General features: G+C 47.8%; 1 protein-coding gene and 1 long non-coding RNA gene across 2 annotated transcripts in view; one reads left to right on the plus strand and one right to left on the minus strand.

Moving 5' to 3' along the window:
• The window catches only part of LOC139057285 (scavenger receptor class B member 1-like), a 110,403-nt gene that overhangs the window by 82,595 nt on the left and 3,480 nt on the right, over nucleotides 1-24,328 (minus strand). The gene's annotated exons all lie outside the window — the stretch shown is intronic.
• LOC139057819 (uncharacterized) lies at nucleotides 16,433-18,020 on the plus strand. The gene is made up of 2 exons (XR_011513015.1): nucleotides 16,433-16,632; nucleotides 16,697-18,020. It is a non-coding gene; the product is annotated as an uncharacterized lncRNA (long non-coding RNA).

Here is a 24,328-nt window from a genome sequence, read left to right on the forward strand (position 1 = left end):
GGATCGAACCAGCGACCTCCCGCTCAGCAGCGCAACGCCATATCTATTCAAGTTAACGAATCGCATTTGTGTTGCGAATACGAAAAAAACAATTTGTTTGCTCTGGCATCGTAGTTAAGTGCACGCGGAACAGTATTTCCATGTGCTTGAACAAAGCGACCGACTGATCTTGTTCATTCTAATAAACAAACAAAGAAAAAAACAACCTTGCGGTTGTTTAAACACAAACATGGAGGTGCAACATCACAGGATGGGTTGTCGGCTCGATGCTGCATCCAGTAGTGCGTCGTGATGTCAGGCCACTTTAAGTCTTCGCGAGCGCCTTTGGTAATATTGACACGTGTACTTGTCTCTATCGGGCGACCACGTTTAGCCGCCTAACAAATGTTATCGCACAGCGCGGGACGCGCTTGCATGTATCCGAACTTTCTAGAAAGTTATCGATGCTTCTATCCGCTGTCTGTTGTCGCGGAACCTTGTGTTATCTGATTTCATCGCTTGACGCGAATGGTGTAGAACTTTGTAGAAGGCATGCGGGTCCCAACGTTTAGTCTAGAACATTCGATGACTGCTGTATAAAAGCCGACGCGCTTGACCCGCAGATCAGATTTTCGACGATCGCCGACTGTGTTCGCCGCTTTCGTTGTGCTATAAGTGTAGCCTGTTTTGTGGGCACAGGTTCGCCCAATAAAAGCTAGTTTTGTATTCCACCATACTGCTTCTTTCTTCGCCGTCACTACCACGTGACATCTGGTGGAGGTGCTTTTGGTCCATGTACCGCACGCCCCCGACAAGCCGTGATCCAAGCCCGGACCGTAAAGAGAGCACCAACGTAGTCACGGACCATCGAGTAAGCCGTCGTCTCCAACAGCTGCCCCCGGAGCACGGACTTCTGCCTGAGAAGACCAAGATTGTGGCCAAGACAACCACAATGGCTGCCCCAGTCTCACCCATCGTACTTCAACGACCCAGAGAGCCCCCTACCTTCCGTGGAGCTACGTCGGAGGATCCTGAAACCTGGCTCGAAACCTTCGAAAGGATCTCGACCTTCAATAGCTGGACCTCTGAAGATAAGCTACGACACGTGTACTTCTCCTTGGAAGATGCCGCGAGGACTTGGTTTGAGAACCGGGAGTCCACCCTAGCAACATGGGACCTGTTCCGCAGTAACTTCCTGAGGACGTTCACGAGCGTTGTCCGAAAAGAAAGGGCCGAAGTTCTGCTGGAAACCCGAGGCCAACTACCTAATGAGACCATCGCTATCTTTACAGAAGAGATGACCCGTCTTTTCCGGCACGCCGACCCGGAAATGTCCGAAGAGAAAAAAGTGCGTTTCCTGATGCGAGGCGTAAAGCAAGAACTTTTCGCCGGACTAATCCGAAACCCACCGAAGACCGTAGCCGAGTTCGTGACAGAGGCTACGACGATTGAGAAAACGTTAGAAATGCGTACTAGGCAATATAACCGCCAAGTGCTCACGCCTCAGTGCGCCGTCCAAGCGCTGGGCTCCGTTGATCTCCAAGAGACCATAAGGGCCATTGTGCGCGAAGAACTCCGTAAGGTCTTGAATTCGTCGCAGCCTCAAGTAGCCTCGATTGCTGACATCGTGAAAGATGAGGTTCAGCGATCACTGGGAGCTCCTGAGGTGCAACCTGAATTACCGCAGCCCCAGCCAGAAGCGATGACCTACGCCGCCGTCGCACGCCGTCAAGGTCCCCCGCCGCGACCGCGCCAGGGCCCTGTCACGCCGCAGTTCCGTCGTCCGCCGCCGCCGCCACCGCCAGCACGACCACCCGTCGCCCAGCGCACCTACGCGAGGAAGACGAACATTTGGCGCACCCCCGACCACCGCCCGCTCTGCTACCACTGCGGCGAAGCCGGCCACGTCTACCGACGATGCCCATACCGGGAGATGGGACTGCGAGGTTTCGCCGTGAACGCTCCGCGCCCGCAGCAAGGTGAACGCCCTCGCGATATCGCCGACTACCTCGCCGCCACTCAGTGGAACCCTCGACGACCATCCCGTTCGCCGTCACCAGGCCGCTACCTTTCACCGCAGCGCCGACCATACAGCGGCCCAGCTCGGGGCCGCTCTGCGAGCCCATACCCGGAAAACTAAAAGCAGCAACCGATGGAGGTGCGGTTGCTGTTCGTCGAACTGACGAAGATCCTCCGCCGCCGTCGAAGACGCCGAAGAAACTACCTCGACGACATAACGACACGCCGCCGTCCCGACGAAGTCTGGAAGTAAAGAATACGACGACGAAAGACAAGCTGATGACGCGACGTTCCAGCTTCGGTTTTACACGACGCAGCCGTGATCCGACGCCAAGACCCAACTGCAACGCCAGACAAAGAACCACCGACCTCGACGTGCTTCTCGACGGCCATGCAGTTACCGCCTTAGTGGACACAGGGGCCGATTACTCCGTAATGAGTGGACACATCGCCGCCCATTTGAAGAAAGTTAAAACTGCATGGGAAGGCCCTCAAATTCGGACCGCTGGAGGACACCTGATTACGCCGACTGGAATCTGCACGGCAAGAATTACCGTTCATGACCGGACTTACCCTGCCACCTTCGTTATCCTCCAACAGTGTTCACGCGACGTCATTCTCGGCATGGACTTCCTAAACCAACATGGCGCAGTCATCGACTTGAAGTCGAAGTCGATAACCCTGTCTGAAGATCAAGCGATACCGCCGGAGAGCCCTCGTAGTCACCACGCCTTGAGTGTGCTCGAAGATCAAGTGAGCATCCCGCCTCGCTCCAGCATTGTTATTTCGGTCGGCACTGAAATACCCGCTGACGTAGAAGGTGTCATCGAAGGCGACCAACGTCTACTGCTAGACCGTGAAATTTGCGTCGCAAGAGGGATCGCTCGACTCCACGGAGGGAAAACGGAAGTGATGCTAACCAACTTCAGCCAAGAGTTCAAGCACATCAGCAAGGGCATGACAATCGCGTACATCGAGGAAATTGTGGAAACGAGCAATGCCTTAATCCTCACAGATTCTGCCGCTTCTACCCCGCCGACCATTGTCCCCGAACCAGACTTCGACGTAAATCCAAGTCTCCCCATAAGCAAGCAGCAAGAGCTCAGAAATCTACTCCGACGATACAAGGACTGCTTTTCGACTTCATCAAAGGTTCAACAAACACCAGTTGCAAAGCATCGCATAATAACCGAAGAGTGCGCTCAACCACTCCGCCAGAGCCCTTACCGTGTTTCGACGCGAGAACGTGAAGCTATTAGGCAACAAGTCGACGAAATGCTCCGCGACGACATCATCCAGCCTTCGAAAAGCCCGTGGGCATCCCCTGTGGTCCTGGTAAAGAAAAAGGACGGAACCCTGCGTTTCTGCGTCGATTACCGTCGTCTGAACAAGATCACGAAGAAGGACGTATACCCCCTCCCACGAATAGACGACGCATTGGATCGGCTCTGCAACGCTAAATACTTCTCGTCGATGGATCTCAAGTCTGGCTACTGGCAAATAGAAGTCGACGAAAGAGATCGCGAAAAGACCGCTTTCATCACCCCAGACGGCCTCTACGAGTTCAAGGTTATGCCATTCGGACTGTGCTCGGCGCCTGCAACGTTCCAGCGCGTCATGGACACGGTTTTAGCAGGATTGAAGTGGCAGACCTGTCTCGTTTACTTGGATGACGTCGTCGTCTTCGCCGGAAATTTTGACGATCACCTTAGGCGGCTTGCAACAGTACTAGAGGCCATCAAATCATCAGGGCTAACTCTCAAGCCAGAAAAGTGCCGCTTCGCTTACGACGAGCTTCTGTTCCTAGGCCACGTCATCAGCAAATCCGGAGTACGCCCCGACCCGCAGAAAACAGCTGCCATCGCAAACTTCCCGCAGCCCATTGACAAGAAGGCAGTGCGTAGATTCCTTGGCATGTGTGCCTACTACAGGCGCTTTGTCAAGGACTTTTCACGCATCGCTGAGCCGCTAACGCATCTAACCAAATCTGATGTCGAGTTCAAATGGCAAACGGCGCAGGCCGACGCATTTCAAGAACTGAAACGACGCATGCAGTCACCGCCGGTACTCGCACATTTCGACGAAGACGCCGATACCGAAATCCACACTGACGCCAGTAGCCTAGGCCTCGGTGCCGTCCTAGTCCAGAAGAAAGACGGGCATGAACGGGTGATATCTTATGCTAGCCGGTCGCTGTCAAAAGCGGAAGGCAATTATTCTACGACTGAAAAGGAATGCCTCGCCATCATTTGGGCTACAGCAAAATTCCGCCCATACCTATATGGCAGGCCATTCAAAGTCGTCAGCGACCACCACGCGTTGTGTTGGCTAGCTAACTTAAAGGACCCTTCAGGACGGCTGGCGAGGTGGAGCCTCAGACTGCAAGAATATGACGTCACGGTGATCTACAAGTCCGGACGAAAACACTCCGACGCCGACTGCTTATCGCGCGCCCCCATCGATCCCCCGCCGCAAGACGACGAGGACGACGATGCCTTCCTTGGAATAATAAGCGCGGAAGATTTCGCCGAACAACAACGAGCGGACCCGGAACTTAAAGGCCTCGTCGATTATTTGGAAGGGCACACCGACGTTGTCCCCAGGGCATTTAAGCGCGGATTATCTTCCTTCACGCTTCAAGACAGTCTACTCGTGAAGAAGAACTTCTCGCCAGTCCGCGCCAGCTACCTTCTTGTTGTACCGTCAGCGCTGCGTCCAGAAATATTGCACGCCCTACACGACGATCCAACCGCTGGGCACCTCGGATTCTCCCGGACGCTGTCGAGAATACAGGAAAGGTATTACTGGCCGCGTCTGACCGCCGACGTCGCCCGTTACGTCAAGACATGCCGAGACTGCCAACGACGCAAGACACCGCCGACAAGGCCAGCAGGATTACTGCAGCCGATCGAACCTCCTCGCCGACCATTCCAGCAGATTGGGATGGATTTGTTGGGGCCGTTTCCGATATCAACATCCGGGAATAAGTGGATCGTCGTGGCGACGGACTACCTCACCCGCTTCGCTGAAACAAAAGCACTGCCGAAAGGTAGCGCAGCCGAAGTGGCGAAATTCTTTGTCGAAAACATCCTGCTGCGACATGGCGCCCCAGAAGTCCTCATCACCGACCGAGGAACGGCCTTTACAGCGGAGCTCACCCAAGCCATTCTGAAATACAGTCAGACAAGGCACAGGAGGACAACGGCTTACCACCCGCAGACGAATGGTCTTACGGAGCGGCTGAATAAGACCCTCGCCGACATGCTAGCGATGTACGTCGACGTCGAACACAAGACCTGGGATGCCGTCCTGCCGTACGTAACATTCGCTTATAACACGGCGGTGCAAGAAACAACACAGATCACGCCGTTCAAGTTGGTTTATGGCAGGAACCCGACGACGACGCTTGACGCCATGCTGCCGCACGTAACTGACGAAGAGAATGTTGACGTCGCTAGCTATCTCCAGCGCGCCGAAGAAGCCCGACAACTCGCCCGCCTACGGATCAAAAACCAGCAGCGTACGGACAGCCGACACTACAACCTCCGACGACGCTTCGTCGAGTACCAGCCCGGCGACCGTGTTTGGGTATGGACCCCGATACGCCGACGAGGACTGAGTGAGAAACTATTGCGCCGCTATTTCGGACCTTACAAGGTCATTCGACGTGTTGGCGCACTGGACTATGAGGTCGTGCCAGACGGCATCTCGCATTCACAGCGGCGCCGCGCACGACCTGAAGTGGTCCACGTGGTGCGTCTTAAACCGTTTTACGGACGCTAACGAACTTCCCTTATTTTGTTGTTTTCATTGCTACGAGTGCTTATTTGTTACTTTCGTTTGTTTGCAGCATCGGGTCGATGCTTTTTAAGAGGGGGGTAATGACACGTGTACTTGTCTCTATCGGGCGACCACGTTTAGCCGCCTAACAAATGTTATCGCACAGCGCGGGACGCGCTTGCATGTATCCGAACTTTCTAGAAAGTTATCGATGCTTCTATCCGCTGTCTGTTGTCGCGGAACCTTGTGTTATCTGATTTCATCGCTTGACGCGAATGGTGTAGAACTTTGTAGAAGGCATGCGGGTCCCAACGTTTAGTCTAGAACATTCGATGACTGCTGTATAAAAGCCGACGCGCTTGACCCGCAGATCAGATTTTCGACGATCGCCGACTGTGTTCGCCGCTTTCGTTGTGCTATAAGTGTAGCCTGTTTTGTGGGCACAGGTTCGCCCAATAAAAGCTAGTTTTGTATTCCACCATACTGCTTCTTTCTTCGCCGTCACTACCACGTGACAATATCACTTAATGGCCGCGGATAAATTGATGCCAACTTTTTCAAGGTATGATGGTAACAACACGATTAAAACTCTGACACTTGCGGCTACTACATCCATGGTGCTTCAAATTCAGAGTGATATTTTTCTTTTTAGTTCAGTTAGGTCTCTTACTTTAATTTCGAAAAGGATTAAAGCCGATATGCAGGAGACAGTAATAAGGGATCTCAGGGACTTAGCGAAGGGTGACAATGTGGCACAACCACCGCTCTGAATAAACTCTGGCTTCGGATTTCACGAAACGAAAAATTTGGGGAATTGAATTCAGGAGTGAAGACCACAACGAGATCGAGTAGCCTTCCGGAGCTTTTATCTATACGGAAATCGCGGCAAGCACAAGCTTTGACATGTCTTTTCTTACGTCATAAAAAAGTGACCTCGCTTACTTGGGAAGCGACAAACCGAAGCGGATCATTTTCACACGTTTTGTTCGTAAGAGGGAAAGAGGGTGATATAATACGTATTGTAGTCGTGTCGTGCCCATACATACGTATGCGGTGTCTCTTCGTGTGTTTTTATAGCCATACGTGACATGAGACTACTTTAGCCGCATTTTATCCTCGTTAGAGGAAAATGGCAGCTTCAAAGGCATATAACCTAGCCACATACATGTAACTGAATCAGCACCGACCATCTATCGTTGCACGCGTTCACGCAATGCAACCCCGCTGGAGCCCGTGAGAGCAATCGTACTACGGCTGTTAAGCTATTCGAAAACTGGCCTTGACATTGCACGTATCACGGGCGTTGGCAGCGAGTCAATACCCGTGGAGTACCTCTATACTCATTTCGTCGCAAGGATTTTCGCAGATAAAGAGCTGCTGTATTACCAGCCCAGGGCAAAGGGAGCCAGCATGTCAGACTACATACATCTAAAGATTGGCTTAGCTCACCCAACTTACAGGGCAGGCAATACCATGCCTCCGTGAAGAGTTGTACGCGGGAAACCATTGGCGAACCAAAGGAATGACTGGGCGCAAAGCTTCATACTATATGGCGTACTGATTTGCGCACTGTATCGAGCATGCGATTCACTGGATACACAGCTTCACTGGCTTTTCGCTTCGCTCCACTGCATTGCTGTCTCGCTGTTGCATCGAATCGGACATTATTCTGATAATATAAAAACCATTATAGTTTCATGCTCCAATGGCATAATTATGTGCTAGCTCAGCCATTGGGAGTGACCATCATCGCTTGTGAGCGAACTATAAGAATTTTTTGCCCCGAGGACGCATAGGAGCATATTAACGCTTCGAAAACGCTTCGTTCGTACGTTTGCCAGTTTTTTTGCGTCTCCGAATTCGGAAACATGGCGATTATATATTTTCGACAGAGTAAGTAGAAAGACATCACCTTTCTGCTTGCGGAATCATCTACGAAGTAAACATGCCGTTATCTCTTTCTTTTTTTTTGGGGGGGGGGGGGGGGGACCGCACGCGAAGAAACGAGCAGCTGAAGTTAACGGAAGGGGATCCTGAGGACATTACGCAACTTGCTGTGCACGTAAAGGTGCTGCAAGTTTCGAGTCTGATACAAGCGAAAACCTCGGACCTGAAACACTGCAAATTAGGCGTAGTATCCGACACGTGCTCACCTTTTCAGTCAGATTGTTTTCTTTTGTATGCGAAGCATATTACTAGAGCTCAAGCCAGCTCCTCAGGCGCGGCGGTGTCGCCTTCAATAACCTTTGACCCCATGCCATACCACGTGACACTGTGACGTCACGACAGAGGAGAAACGGGGCTCCAACTCGCGCCGTCGCTCGCGGCGTCGCGGCGGTATATAAGCAGCTGCGCTTGTTTCTAGGTGGCTTTGGCTCAACTCTTGCAAGATGGGCTGGGTGGGAATCGAACCAGGGTCTCCGGAGTGTGAGACGGAGACGCCACCACTGAGCCACGTGTACGATGCTTCAAAGCGGTACAAAAGCGCCTCTAGTGAATGCGGTGTTGCCTTAGAAACGAGCTGTTTCTAAGGCTCAGGCGTGCGTCGCTTGCTCAGGCGCACATTTCGTTGCCGCGCCGAACGCTGCGTTGCTCGACGCTCACCGCGTCCAATGCGGGGCGCGTAGTCGCTGCGCCGTAGCCCATTGTCTTACACCCCTTGGCGGGTCGACGGGAACGCTGTCGCGTTCCGCTCTTGAAGGCGAAGCAGAGTAACGCATGAGTTGTTTCTTCGTCTAGCCGAACCAAATATAGCCAAGCAACAGCAGTTCACCAGGCTAAACAGTGGTTCAACAACTAAAATAAAGGCTAGTATGCTTCGCATCCTGAGCTTAACCTTACCTAAGCCACAGCCATTTTTTTTTTTTTTTTAAGAACGGCCGACTGTGACAGCGCTGCAGCGATTGCATCGACAGAAAGGCCCTCTGCCTCGTGGGAATCGTGCACTACGTTTCACTTCACCAGTACGTTCCACGCGAATGCTTCAACATAAAAAAAGAATTGAATGACCCTGCGTCTGCCGTTTTGGACTGTTGGGCGCATATGCATATAGTTGTCATTTACCCTACGCACAACACATCGACCTTCCACCTTGACCAGCTTTCAATGCGACCTTGAAACGCAACATTTACGACCTGTCTGACCTGCATAGGAATGACCCAAAGCCTCTTCGCGACTGACAGGCGTCAGATAAGGCACGTTGCATCGCCTTATTTACTCCGCACCCTTTCTACGGTCTTTTTTGTCAACTTATCTGATTGTGTCGGCATATCTAGCGTTCCCACTGGCACACATGTAATTTACCGGTCTACTTTGAAAATATACACATCATCTCTTATCTTCTAGGTCTCGCATTTTAAATGAGTGTGCATTAGACAGTAGGGAATATATTTAGGGCTGATATTTCTGCCAGTGAGAAAGTGCTTCCTTTTGTGGAATGGAAAGATTAAGGAGAGATAAGCTGATGCCTTGACGGCAATGGATATAGTAAGACCGGACTACCTCAAGCAGGCTAGGCTACTATTTCTCGCCGCCACGTTTCAAGTGGGATGCCAAGAGAAATCATCATCATCATCATCATCATCACGTTGGGCAAATTTTGGAGACATCAAAGACGTCAAAACGCGAAAGCCTTCCTTAAGGTCGGGGCCCTTCGAATGCATATATAGGTCCATACGTGTGCGAGCGTTCAATCAGTTATCGGATTTTCTGACACAAAGCTCGAATCTCATAATTTTACTTTCCTTGGTCGTCGACTACACGTCTACTCGATAGACCGTCCGGCCTCTGCCCACGGGAGCGCCGTTTCTCAATATATTGCGTCTCGCACGCAGGGGTCACGCTGTCTTGGCCACTGCACCCAGCAAATAGATCACATGTCATAGACGGCAGACTAGCCCGTAGCAGAGTGACGTCACAGAGAAGCGGCTTAGGTGCTGGACAAGCAGGCCTCGTGTCTTTCTCCAACTTTTCTTCTTCTGTTCTTTTTGCTTTTACGCCTGACACATCTGGACCTTTCTGCCCAGTGGGAATTCAGCTGAGTGAAATCACGTTCCTTTTTTTTTTGTTTGTGTGTGTAAGTGAACAGCGTTTTCCTTGACAATTTCACCCGTCTTCGTGGTCGGTGGAGGTCGGACGTTTTTTCGCCACCGATTCCAATGCGCCAGTGCAAAGGGCACGTGCTATTGCACAACGAAGTGGCGGAGTGTTTCCGCCGCCAAATGCCAATTATTGTATACACAACAGCTCTTCGAGACACTCTTGCAGTTGTGCGACGGGTTTTGGACGTCTGAAATGCTGCGGTGGAACACTCTGAAGCAGCAGACGTTTTTCAAAGGAGGCGAAATGCAAAATCCCTCGTGCACTTAGATTTAGGTGCGTCGCTAAAGATCCCCACATGGTAAAAACTTATCCGCAGTCCCCCACGCACTGCGTACTTCATAATCAGATCGTGGTTTCGGCATGTAGAACCGCATAAATTAACAAGCAATTGGATCGGACTCTTTGGAAGTATTCGCGGTGCCTACCATCATGGACACATAATGAATATATATATATATATATATATATATATATATATATATATATATATATATATATATATATATATATATATATATATATATTATTTGTTTTTCCTCTTCTGCCACCGGCCTCCCTCCCTGTTGCTGCTGCGGGAGAGAGCACCGGTGGGAGAGGAGGGTGGCAGTCGCCTTCCACTCGAGTGCTCGCGCAGCTGGAGGGAACACACATATCGGATTATACTTATGGCCACCTATACCACGGCTACAATTGTGCTGGTTAACGGCTATGTTCCCTACGAAGTTAGGCAGGGAAAGAATAGACGCTGCCTAAATATCTTCACCGCAACGAATTTACGCATTCAACGCATCATTCCTCTATGGACGCGTTCGGCCATTCGCTTACATTGACAGTGATCATCGATGGGGCTTGCACATTCCCTGTCTCTCTTTCTATCACCTCTCCCTCTGTCCCTTTTCTCATTTTCTTTTTTTTTTCCTTTCTCCGTGCCTATCTTTTTGCCGATGAGGATATATATAAGGGCTTGCTGGTACGGCATATATTATTTTGTTGCAGCGCAAGCTGAACGACAAGGACAACAGAAAGGCTCATCTGACACGCACAGCGGACTGCCACACAGCGCTGTGTGCGTTGTGTGCCTTTCTGTTCTTGTCGTTGAGCTTGCGCTACAGCAAAATAAGATATGCCTTTTTGCGTTCATTTATAGCTGCAGTTGCAATCCCATCACGATGACACATAGCCATATCATCATCATCATCATCTTGCTTTGTGTCCACTGCAGGACGAAGGCCTCTTCCTGAGATCTCCAATTACCCATGTCCTCCGCCAACCGATTCCAACTAGCGCCCGCAAATTTCCTAATTTCATCGCTCCACCTAGTCTTTTGTCGTCCTCGATTGCGTTTTCCTTCTCGTGGTATCCATTCTGTAACCCTAGTGGTCCTATGCTTATCTAACCAGCGCATTAGATGGCCTGCTCAGCTCCATTTTTTCCTCTTAATGTCAATTAGAATATCGTCTATATCAGTTGCTCTCTGATCCAAACCTCTCTCTTTCTGTCTCTTAACATTATGCCTAGCAATCTTCATTCCATCGCTCTTTGCGTGGTCCTTAACTTGTTCTCAAGCTTCCTTGTCAGGTTCCAAGTTTCTGCCCCATATGTCAGCACTAGTAAAATTCCCTGATCGTACACCTTCCTTTTCAATAATAATGGTAAGCTCAAAGTCAGGAGCTGGAAATGTGTGCCGTATGCGATCCAACCCATTTTTATTCTTCTGTGAATTTTCTTCTCATGATCAGGGTTCCCTGTGATTCATTGACCTAGGTAAACGTACTCCGTCACATATTCTAGAGGCCGACTGGTGATCCTGAACTCTTGTTCCTTTGCCCGGCTATTTATCATTATCTTTGTCTTCTGCATATTAATCTTCAACCCTACTCTTACACTCTCTCTGTTAAGGTCCTTAATCATTTATTGTTACTCGTCTGCATTGTTGCCGAATAGAACAATGTCATCGGCAAACCGAAGGTTGCTTAGATATTCGCCGTCGATCTTTACTCCTAAGCCTTCCCAGTTTAATAGCATGACTACTTCTTCTAAGCACGCAGTGAATAGCATTTTATAGATTGGGTCTCCCTGTCTGACCCCTTTCTTTGAAGGTATCTTCCTGATTTTCTTGTGTAGAATTAAGGTAGCTGTAGAACCTCTGTAGACGTTTTCCAAGGTATTTACGTAAGCGTTCTATACTCCTTGATTACGTAATGCCTCTATGACTGTTGGTAACTGAGTCAAATACCTTTTGGTAATCTATGAAAGTCATATATAGAGGCTTATTGTACCATGCGGATTTCTCGACAACCTGATTGATGACATGGTTGTGATCTATTATAGAGTGTCCCTTCCTGAAGCCAGCCTGTTCCCTTGGTTGACTAAAATCCAGTGTTGCCCTTACTTTATTGGAGATTATTTTGGTAAATATTTTATATAATACTGGGAGTAGGCTAACGGGCCTATAATTTTTCAATTCTTTAACGTCTCCATTTTTGTGGATTAGTATAATGTTTGCATTCTTTCAGTTTTCTGGGACCCTTGCAGTCGACAGACACTTCGCATAAAGAGCCGCCAGTTTTTCAAGCATTATGTCTCCTCCATATTTGATTAAATCTACTGTTATTCCATCTTCTCCTGCCGCTCTTCCTCGTTTCATGTCTTGCAATGCCCTTCTGACCTCATCGCTAGTTATAGGAGGAGTTCCTGTATCCTGTTTATTTATTTATTTATTTATTTATTTATTTATTTATTTATTTATTTATTTATTTATTTATTTATTTATTTATTTATTTATTTATTTATTTATTTATTTATTTGCAAAATACTGCAGGCCCAAGCTAGGGCCCATGCAGGAGGGGTATCAAAAAGGTTCACACAAGCACTGGTAAAAACATCAAACAGAAATCATCATAGATCATGAAGAGATAGAGAAAAAAATAATATATACATAAAGATGACACATAAATGAGCACCTTATGGCCGTGAAAACAATTTTAAACGTTGCAACTTTAGGAAAAACAGTCCTTTGCAAGAAAAAAACAAACAAGAAAAGCGCTTCACATTATGACGTCAATGCGTCGAATGAGTCACTGTTCCGAAGTATACATAGCGGCAAAGCGTTCCAGTCTGTAATAGTTCGTGGAAAAAATGAAAACTTGAATGTGTTAGTGCGTGTTCTAAATGGTGTTATCGATTCAGCATGACGATATCGAGTCAGTCGTGACATCAGAGGTTGGATGTACGGAACAGGGTCTAATGCGCGATGGTTGTTTTTCAAGTGAAAAAGAAAGTTTAATCTCAGAATTTTGTGACGTAGCTTAAGCTCCTGGAAAGCATTTTGTTGCATCATAAAGGGTTGGGGAGTCCGTCATGCGGTATCGAGAAAAGATAAACCGAATGGATTGACGTTGAATCATTTCTAGAGCATCAATGTTTCTCTTAGTGTGTGGGTCCCAAATAACACATGCGTATTCGAGGGCAGGTCTAATGATTGAATTATAGGCCAACAGCTTGACGGATGGAGGGGCTTGTCGAAGTTTATATCTGAGGAAGCATAACTTACGGAAGGTGGATGCGCATATGTTCGATACGTGGTTATTTCAACAGAGATTCTTTGTTATTGTTACGCCAAGGTACTTATATTCACTGACTTCTTTGAGTGACTTCTTTGACTTCACTACTGTTTCTAATTGAGGTATCCTGACTTATGTGGGTGCTGTACAGATCAGTATAGAATTATTTCACTGCTTTTACTATATCCTCGAGATTGCTGATGATATTACCCTGCTTATCTTTCAGTGCATACATCTTGGTTTGTCCTAAGCCAAGTTCCTTACTCACCGATTTTAGGCGGTGTCCATTTGTTACGGCTTCTTCAGCCTTTCTCACGTTATAGTTTAGAATATCCCTTATTTTCGCCTTGTTGATCAGTTCTGACAGTTCCGCGAATTCTATCCTATCTCTTGAGTTGGACACTTTCATTTTTTGTCGTTTCTTTATTAGGTCCTTTCTTAATTGGGAGAGCTTGTTTACTGGTTGCCTTGGTGCCTTGCTTCCCACTTCAATTGCTGCCTCTGAAGCCAACCTGGTTACGGTTTCATTCATTAGCTTTATGTCATCATCATCTCTCTGTTCTAAGGCAGCATATTTGTTTGCAAGTAACATCCTGAATTTGTCTGCTTTTACCCTTACTGCCTCTAGGTTGACCTGTTTCTTCTTGACCAATTTAGCTCTTTCTCTTCAAATTCAGGTGAATCCTAGCCCTCAGTAAGCTATGATCACTGCACTTTACCCTACCTATCACTTCTACATCCTGCACAATGCTGAGATCAGCAGAAAGTATGAACTCAATTTCATTTCTTGTTTCACCATTAGAGCTTTTCCAGGTCCACTTTCTGTTGTTACGCTTCCTGAAAAAGGTGTTCATTATTCGAAGCTTATTCCTTTCTGCGAATTCTACCAGCATCTCTCCTCTAGCATTCCTAGAATCGACGCCGTAATTGCCAATTGCTTGTTCACCAGCTTGCTTTTTCCCCACTTTTGCATTGAAGTCGCCCATTACTACAATATATTAGGTTGCATTTTTCTCATCGCTAATTCAACATCTTCATAAAACTGATCTACTTCCTCATCATCGTGACTGGATGTCGGAGCGTAGGCTTGTACTACCTTTAATCTACACCTCTTATCAGGTTTGATTACGACTACCGCTACCCTCTCATTAATGCTGTAGAATTCGTCAATGTTGCACGCTGTGTCCTTATGGATTAGTAATCCTACCCCGTATTGCTTCTTATCTAGGAGACCTCTATAGCAGAGGACATGTCCATTATTGTCCGACATGTGCGACATGTCCGCCATATACGGCTTTGCAACTGAGCCGGTTGACACATCTTTTCTAAATGCCGGCAGTGAAACGGCCGCATACACAAGTATACGCAAGGAGGTATACGAAGGTACCCGAAAAAGAAATAAAGTTTGCAACAAGCAAGTGACAGGGAGCCCGCAGTTATTGATGCCTGATTTTCCTGGCCCCCGGAGTAAGCATTCAAAACCTTTACTAATAACTCTGGAACTGCCAAAAAGGAAGACTTAGAGCAATGTTCGTCGAATTCGTATCGATAGTATAGAAGGCGCTTCACTGACGACTACCAACAATAACGAAATTAGCGGATCAATAATATGATAACTATCGCCGTTCAAAATCCATACCGCTATATAGCGGCCATCACAAATCGGGCGATAGAACAAGCCGACGGCGTCTGAACGGCGGCTCGCAGCCAAGAGGTCGCTTTTGTCGGCTTACTCGAGGCTCACGTCCAGCTAACTCGGTCAGATAATTACATTCGAAGCCTGCGTACAACTCAAAGTACCCAACTCCAAGCAGTCGGGGCATTCCTTCGTCTACCACGGAGCGCGTCAACGACAGATACTATTGCAATCGCTCTAGATTATGCTATCAGAACGCACGTTACCGTTGAGAAAATGCGTGTGCACACCAAACACTTCACCCGGACCCCTGCCCGTCACCCAAGTAACCACGGATATCCGTGGGACGTCCACCATAAGTCCCAACGTCCATCCATCCGGATATCCAACACGGACGTCCGTGGGACGTACAGGAGAAGTCCATATCCTGTTTGGATGTCCGAAGGACATCCCACCGGGATGTCCATGGGACATCCCATTTTGAACGTCCGCTGGCTGTCCATAAATAGGCATGCCCAGAATATACACTAGTGAGTTATATATAAACTAGCATAAATATATTGCCGGAAATTTTAGTTTGTTCATATTATATTTGTTTATTTTTGTTCTCTATCGGACACAGTTCATTCTTTTTTCAAAGCAAAATAAATATATTTTCAACTTGATATCAATTCTGCCCACTTTAACGTCGCAGTATTAAAATACGATTTTTTTTTCTATCGGTGGGTCATACAAACAATTTGTAGTTTGCTTTAAAAAAATGCTTGTGGATGACTAGCAGAATATATAAGCGCCCATTTGAAGCCACTTATTCGACCTAGAGCCAAGCACTCAAGTTATCCCTCATTAGGAAAAGTTCCTGATCATAGAGTTTTGGTCCTGACCTCCGAACATGTAGGTTCAGGTTTATCATTGAAACAGGAAGTAAAACACGTTGTTAGGCTAGTTGGTGCATTGTATTAAGAAAAAACCAGCAAAAAAAAAAGACGGACACAGGAAACATACACAAGACAGGCCTCTTCCAGCCTCTTTCCTGTCTTCTCGTATGTTTCCTGTGTGCGCCTGTTTTTGGCTTGTTTCTTAAAACAGGAAGTTGTCTGCAGTGTTCAATTGTGCATACAATAATATCATTATAGGTAACAAAAACAAATCTCAAAGGCTACGCTTTTGGTGGCTGCGTGCGTTGAAAGCGATTACGAAAGCTATAATGCGTCAGAGCCGCCATGCATTGACAGTAATCTCAAAGGCTATGTTTTTCTGGCGCCGACAGCTTTAGCAGAAACTAAAAACTCGAAAATCAGATACCTAATATTCCCAGAATAAGTAAATATTTCACTGTGTAATAATAGAATATTTTAAAAACCTATTTATGTTTGCGTAGATGCACGTGGAAGTGTTACAACCTTGGCAAAGCAGAACGCTGCAGTCATCCAACCCAATCCAAGCTCTAGCCATCGTCGCCACGCCATTTTTCATTCTGCGATCGTTTTAAGGGCAGCGGAGCAGCGTTTGTCACCTTCCGTGCCTGCCGAAGTCTCCTACTCAGCTACCAAGGTATGACAGCTACATCGATTTCTTTTTTAATTCGTTTGGGTATTGAGATGTGTTTTCTTCACAGGTGCCAGGATGCCTAGACTGCGGGAGAAGCCGCACGCGCGAAAACGAGCGTCGCTGGAAACAAAGACGATATTCGAGGACTTCGGATCTCGCACCGGCAGCCAGCAGTCAACAGCTCGAGAATTCGCAAGTCTAGAACTGTGCAGTGGCGCGCATACCCCGCACGCATGCATTAACATGTGCGTTCGGGCTGTCCCTGCAAACATTTGTACGCCTTGTGATGCTGGTCGCTGCACCGAGGCGACATCGGAAGTTCAGGACGGTGGTTGTGACAGTACGCGCACTAAGGACAATGTGCCTTGCTTCCCTGATGGATATACTCTACGTGACGCTTCGGATGGTTCACTTCGCTGTGAGAACGGAACAGGATCCCTTAGGAGAGGTGTACGCACAAGTCAATGTTGGTTTTCTGGTAAGCAGGACCCCGGAGTCTACATTTGCTTTAGCTACCGCGGACTCTTCGTCGGCGCCCTTTGATTCTCCTGGCAAACAGCTTCTCCTGGCTAATGCGCTCATGATCAGAGCTGTAGCCGTCAGTAGCGGCAAGATCGCCTGCTGATCTCTACGAAAATAAAAAGCTCCTTTTAAAAAAGTGAAGAATATATTAGTTGTTTTTATCTACAAGTTTGTTTAATATCGTGAGAATATGGTCACTACGGCCACGGCGGGGACATTGTAAACGAGAGTACGCATTCGATGGCCAAGTGAGTTTTAATAATTGTAAGAACGCACTACGCCACGAGAAAGAGCTATTGTTTAAAGAAAGTGAAGAATATATTGATTGTTCTTCACTAATAGTTCGTTTAGCCACGTCAGAATGTGGAGACATTGGGAACGAGAGTACGCATTTGACGGCAAGTTGACTTACGAGAACGCACTACAGCCACCGTAGCACTACGTCGCGAATAACATTTAAGCTGCAATACCATTAAGCATGTCCGTGTGGCACCCCGCGAATGACATTAAAGTTTAAGGCATTAGCCAGTTAATGTCATTTTTTGTGCCCGTGTCGCAGAGTGCTAGTGAAGTGATGTAGTCAAGATTAATTCCTTCATGTCATTTCTGTTGCTTTCGCTGCTTAATAATGCTAATTGATGTGTTATTGCTCTTTCTTTTTATTCCATGCTGCAAACTCAAATGTCAAAGCAGGGTGGGCAATAAGTATTTTTGTTCTGCTGTTCTCTACCTTGTTGTGCTATTGAAATTGCAAGTTTTCTTCTTTATCCGTGTATTTATTTGTTCTTTGAACAGTACGCATATATCTGCTTATTGGTCTTTTTATGTATATGTATAAGGTGACAATAAACGTTTAATTGTATTTGGAAGTTGGTGTAAGTTCATTTCTCGTTTATTTAAAACAAGAATGCATTCAAGCATTAGACCAATGTAATATATATAATGGTCCGGTGCTTGAATGTGTCCCGGCCACTATTGTCGCTTCAAGGCATGCGTATATCTGGAATATCCCCGGGAAGACACACACAAACACACACACACACATATATATATATATATATATACATATATACACACACATATATATATATATATATATATATATATATATATATATATATATCCTGAACGTCCCCTGAATGTCCATGCTGGATGTCCGCGTCGGACGTACTACGGATGCCAAAGCGATTACCTTTGGATTTCCCAGGGACGTCCCTCGGACGTACGTCGGACATTCATGGATATCCCACGGACATCCCGAATATCCAGAAAGGACGTCCGTCGGACGTCGCCCGGATATCCGTGGTTACTTGGGCACCTAGCCAGCCTCCCAGCAGAAAGGCACCGCACGACGCCCAACGTGACTGTCTTCGCGCACCGTGTCTCACTTACATCAGGGTACGCACCTGCGGCCAGGACGTTGATTGCTCCACGTCCACGTTGATTGCTACACGTTGATTGCGTGAGTCATTCTGAAGTAAACTTCACAATCTCAGGGTTTCGGATGGAGGTGGACTTACCGCCATCTGCACCTATGCAACTTAGTTTGACCCTCTTATAAGAGAAATAGAATGCCTGCACGCACGTCAACACTGATGGCTCAACTGGATAAAGCATTTCCGGTGGCGCTGTAGTTATACCGACGAAAGAAGTAGCCCAACGGAGCAAGACTTCGCATCTCACTACGGTTATACAGCTGCAGAGTTCGGGGCTTTAACGGTGCACTGCATACGAGTAATACAGAGAGTCCTGGAAAACTGGCGGTGTTATGCTATTGAAGGCCGGCATTACAATGTGTGCAGTCGTTCCTCCGACGGGGACTCACGACCAACTGTCGTGGAAAATCGTGGAGCTTAACCACAACTTGAGAGAACTAGGCCATGGGATTTTTTTTTCAATGGATACCCGGCCATTGCGGTATCATTGGAAACGATGACGCAAACTGGGCTGTTCAGACGTCATGTGAGGAAGAACGCTGCCTCTCAGACAAACAGAAGAAGAACACTGCCTCCCAGAAGAACACTCTGTGTTTAGTTGAGTAGAATACCGCCCGTTTATGGCGCACCAAACTGCACAGACTCAACCATTCGCTGCCACTCAGACCTCCTGCCGGACTGCACCGACGCGAGGCATCTCTTCTGTGTCAGTTGTTGGGAGTTGACTTCACGAGCTCGTATTAAGCACCGATTGGAATTGCTGACAGTCATGCACGTGGTGTCTGCGGCTGCGAGGAGAGCATTGACCACCTATTGTTCCTCTGTCCGCAATTTGACATGCAAATTCAATCATTGTATCATGTCCATTGAGGCGACTAGGTGATCGTGCAGTGAGTTTAGAGACACTACTGGAATGCTGTCCCCACCGATCATCGACCCAGAAGGCAGTGAAGGTACTTTTCTACTTTTTGAAACGACTGGCTTGTGCGAGCGTATTTGACCGCGTGGTGCTGTCTGCGCACCTGCACACGCTCACCTGCATTCATCGCCTGCCCCCGCTCAGTCTCTAACTCCCCCCTACCCCGCCCCTTACTTATATCTCTCTTCTCCGATTTTCCCAGCCTAGAGTCGCCAACTAGGTACTTTTCTGCTTGACATTCCTGCCTTCCCTCTATCCTTTTCTCTGTCTACATTCAAAGCCCATCATATCGACTTAAGTTTAAAGGAATTATACCATTTTTGAACAATTTCCGAAAATTGTAAAGTTGCAGAAATGTACTAGCAAAATTTCCGTTTGAATCTAACAAAAATCTTTATTCACACTTATATAGATAAAAATCACCACAACGTCGAACTGCTCTGTAAGCTGGCTTTCCTACGCGCTTTTGGTGCAATTTCTCGCGATGAAGTAACAAAAACACAAAAAAACCTTTTGTTCCATCACAGCGTACAGCATACGCGGATTTCCAGCGCTGCGGTCGCACTCCAAAACGTGCTGTAGCAACAGAAGAGCTTTAATAAATAAATAAATAAATAAATAAATAAATAAATAAATAAATAAATAAATAAATAAATAAATAAATAAATAAATAAATAAGTACGCGCAAATAAATAAATAAAGTACCCTTTAACTAACTGGATGCGGGTCCGTGTGCGCCTTGGCCAAACAAGCACATCATTTCATGACGTTGATACCGCCATTCCTATAAAAGCGAGTTCCTACAAAAAAAAATAATTGTAATGCCACATTTGCTTTTCGTAGTCAAATTAATAAGTGTATTTTTTTTTACAGTGAGAATAATAGGCGAAGGGCCCCCATGGGCACTTCACCTGCATGACTACGATATCCGCGCGCTGCCGCAGCGGACGCCAGCATTCTGCATGACGCCGACGCCCTCTCGCGCTCTCCCTCGCCTGACCGCAATGCCTGCTGCTCACTATCCCGCTTTGCCGTTTCTTCGCTATACCTTACCACCGTCGCTTGTGGGCAGCGCAAGGACCATTGGATTGCCTTCCTTATAGACTTGCTTTCTGGTTCACCGGCACAACCAACCCCTAGCACGTTGCGTCGCCAAGCTCACCATTTCACCATTCTCGACAGCCTGATTCATCGGCGCAATTAAAGTTAAAACTCGTTCTAACCAAACCCGATTTTACGAAGTTCCCGATCTAACGAAGAAATTTTAATTCCCCAGCAGGTACCCAAAGGGTTCTATGTTGTCATCAACCCGAATTAACAAAACTGACTTGGTCGAACTCGATTTAACGAAGTTTTTCTATAAGTAAATAAATAAAAAAAGTGGTAGTTTCTTTCTAATTTCGACATAGACGGGTTCTTCTTCGAGCGTGCGCTCTGAAGCTATTGCATTAAAACATATAGGCGCCATGGTGACGGCCATAGCTTTACTTGACAAGGCTGCACGCTGCACCCATGCACGGAACAGCGGACTCAACACCGCCTCGTTAGGACGGTGGTTGCTCTCGTTATTTTATGATTTATGCAACAAATGGAAGCATTAGCGGCAAATACAATGCCACTGTAGCTCTTGCGTATCGTTACGTTACAATTTTAGATTTCGAAGGACCGCAAAATTCCTTTCTCGATCTTACGAACTTCCCGATTTACCGAAATAATTCCAGGGTCGTCATTACCTCGTTAAATCGAGTTTCAACTGTATAATCCCGACGGGCGCCAGTGGTTGTTAGCAGTACCTCGCAGTCTACGAATCCCGAAATATGCGCAGCTTTTCACGCCGATCCACAGTGCCCACACTCGGGAGCTTTCAAAGCTTATCAACGCCTTCCACAGCGGTGCTACTGACGAGGGATATCCAGCTACGTGCAGAAGTTCGTTCGCTCTTGCCCCGATTGTCAGCGCTGGACATCATCGCACTGCCTCTCGCCAAGCCGTTCTGAAACCTTTACCTTGCGCTACCCGGCTGCTTGGGCACATCGGCATCGTTTTGTATGGGCGCCTTCCATATAACGCTTGCATGAGTGACATGCAGTACGTGCATGTGCAATTTGACATGCGCACGATGAGAATTTGCAATGCAAATTGACATAGTAATGTAGGGTCGGCTCCTCTGCAGCAATTTGAAGTTCCGCGTGACTGTGGTGTAGCAATTATTTTCACTTTCCATTATCTTTTGTCCTTTGTCAATCACCGGCGGGAGACCGCGCCTACGTTATGACTGCTATCGGCCACTCTTTGCACTTGGTGATAAGAAAAGAATGGAGTCAGTGGAAAACAATCTTTACATGTTACAAGTATGACCCCGGGGCCGCATTCTAGGTCGATGACTTCCGAGTATATCACTTCCAACTGATGCGTATGGATTAAGCCAGTGGGCAAGTCACCTGTCGCTCCATCGAAGTGCCACGGCGGACGCCACAACAACAAAAACTGAAAGCGCCCCCGGAAGTTATTGATCGAGAATACGGAATAATGTAACGATCACATGCCAATAACATTCCTATCCGCGCTTCGTCAGTGGTCAGAGCGATGCTCCGACTGCGTTATCAAAGGGATCAGCCCGGCATGAACGGTGGATGATACAGGTTGCATACAATCGACTATAATCAGGTACAACTTAAGAAGACAGGAGAGGCCCTGCCCAGATGACCGGATCGCGGCAACCGATTGCCTCCGCGACTAAAGAAATAGTCCCACTGACGCGACTCGGCCCAGTTCGATGCATGGGCTGCCATGTTCTCCGCCTGCGGGGTCACCGGCCCTCCGGCTGAGGATGTCAGTCTAGTGTGCGCGCCCACTGTTGGAGGCTTGTGTGTATCCGCCTTTGAGGGGCAAATGCCGCTGCTTTCTAAAGTTGTACGCGATTACGGAAGGACGCACTGCTTTATACCGGCTCATGACCGCTATTTTGTAACAATGCCTTCCACTCGAGTCCGTGCGTCTTATCATTCACCATTCACGGCGGTACGATTCCTTTGATAACGCGGACAGAGCGTAGCTCTGACCCCTAACGAAGCGCGAAGATCGCGAAAAGGCCTTAGCATCGGAAAAGGCATCGCTCTATACAAAGTGACACCACAGGTTTACTATCCATATTTTCGCTTTTCGACTCGCAATGAAAACGGTGGCTGCGTTGGGCGCCTGGCGGCCAACGATAAGGGACCGAACTTCGTTCGGCCGCCTAGCGACTGCAGAGGCCCTTTTAGCGTAAGTCACTGATAACCAGGTGCATACGCAAAGCGATAAACAAAACCAACTGGCCCGCAACGCTGGTTTGCCCACTTGGAAGCGTGTGCTGAGAGATAACAGCACACGCTGCCAACACGCTGCCCTCCGTCGACATCACGACACACAACCAGTTACAAAGCGCATACCCATTCCCTCAGCTAGGTTACACAGGATGCAAGCAGTAGACCTCAGACAATTACAAACAGATTCTTACAGAAACCCATGCACGCCATTTATGAAACTCAAGCACGCCATATATCCAGACATGTACACTACAAACTAGGTTGCCACACTTAATCACATGTTATGGGAATGTCAGCACTTAACAAACAAGTCGGGCAGTACCGACCCCCTCCGTCTCTTCCACCGCCAGCCTCCGCTCGCGCTGGAAGACCACACTGCTCAGCTCGAACCTGACAGCACAACCCTGGGCCGTCCAGCGAGCCGAGGAAGCCGCTTCGAGACAAGGTCTCGGAACCACGTCCGCGGCGGGTGCCCAGGCCCGCTAAAAAGACGCCGCACTCAAATCTTATTGATTTGAAAATAAAGTTTACGCTCTCTCCGTCAATTGAACAAGCGACAGAACACGGCGGGAACACAGCGCCTGGACGAGAGGGTCTATGCCGGAGCGACGAGATGATATTGGGCCAACAGGCACACGGCTTTGCCAAATGAACCTTTCATGCTGTGTACTTATACACATTTGAGGGACATGATCGAATTCATTAAAAAAGAAAAAAAAATGGTCGAAATGCGGCCATAAAGTAGCCGCGACTTCTATGAATTGCAACGGTGCATTATAGGCGTATTGTTATGATTATTACAAAAGCTCGAGAGCGAACGAGCCCATGAAACAGCGACAAGCGATTGAAGAATTTCACAAACGATTCCGAGAAAGGAAGAAGCCGAAATCCGGTCACAGTAATTGGAACTGGTCTCTGGTCTACAAGGCCAAAGCTGAAACAGTACGCATTCGGCTTGGGAAGGCCTTTCTATGAAACCCGTCATCGTTCGCGTGCTGCTTAGTGCTCATAGAAGCGTTCGCCCGTAAATCACGACTGCCACACATCTGCGCATGTTCTACGTTGAACGTTTCCGTCCCGTAAACCTCGTTCGTCAACCCTTTCATTATGGAGGACTGTTTGTGCCACGTCCGTTAATCGATTAACCTCCCTTTGCAGAGGTCAGAATGCGGGCCCAGCTTGACCCAGCCACGATGGCTGCGTTGAACGAACCTTCAGACTGCTGACAAAGGGGTCCAGCTCCTCACAGGCATGCGGTGCCAAGCACCGTCGCTTCCGGCGACACCCCCATCTGCGCCGTACGAACACCGCACAGATTTCGATAAGGTGCAACTTGGAAACTTCTTCGAGGTTGTGCCTGTCGGATGTAGCCCCATTGGCTACATTACCGCAAGTGAGGAGTGGTCACCGTAATGGACCCCTCACTTCTGGATCCGCCACTGTGCACTGCCCACTATGCCCCTGCTGCAGATGAATAACCATACTGGCGGCAATGGAAGACACCAGCGCCATAT

This window comes from Dermacentor albipictus, chromosome 3 (assembly GCF_038994185.2).
Source record: "Dermacentor albipictus isolate Rhodes 1998 colony chromosome 3, USDA_Dalb.pri_finalv2, whole genome shotgun sequence".
Taxonomy (NCBI): Eukaryota; Metazoa; Arthropoda; class Arachnida; order Ixodida; family Ixodidae; genus Dermacentor; species Dermacentor albipictus.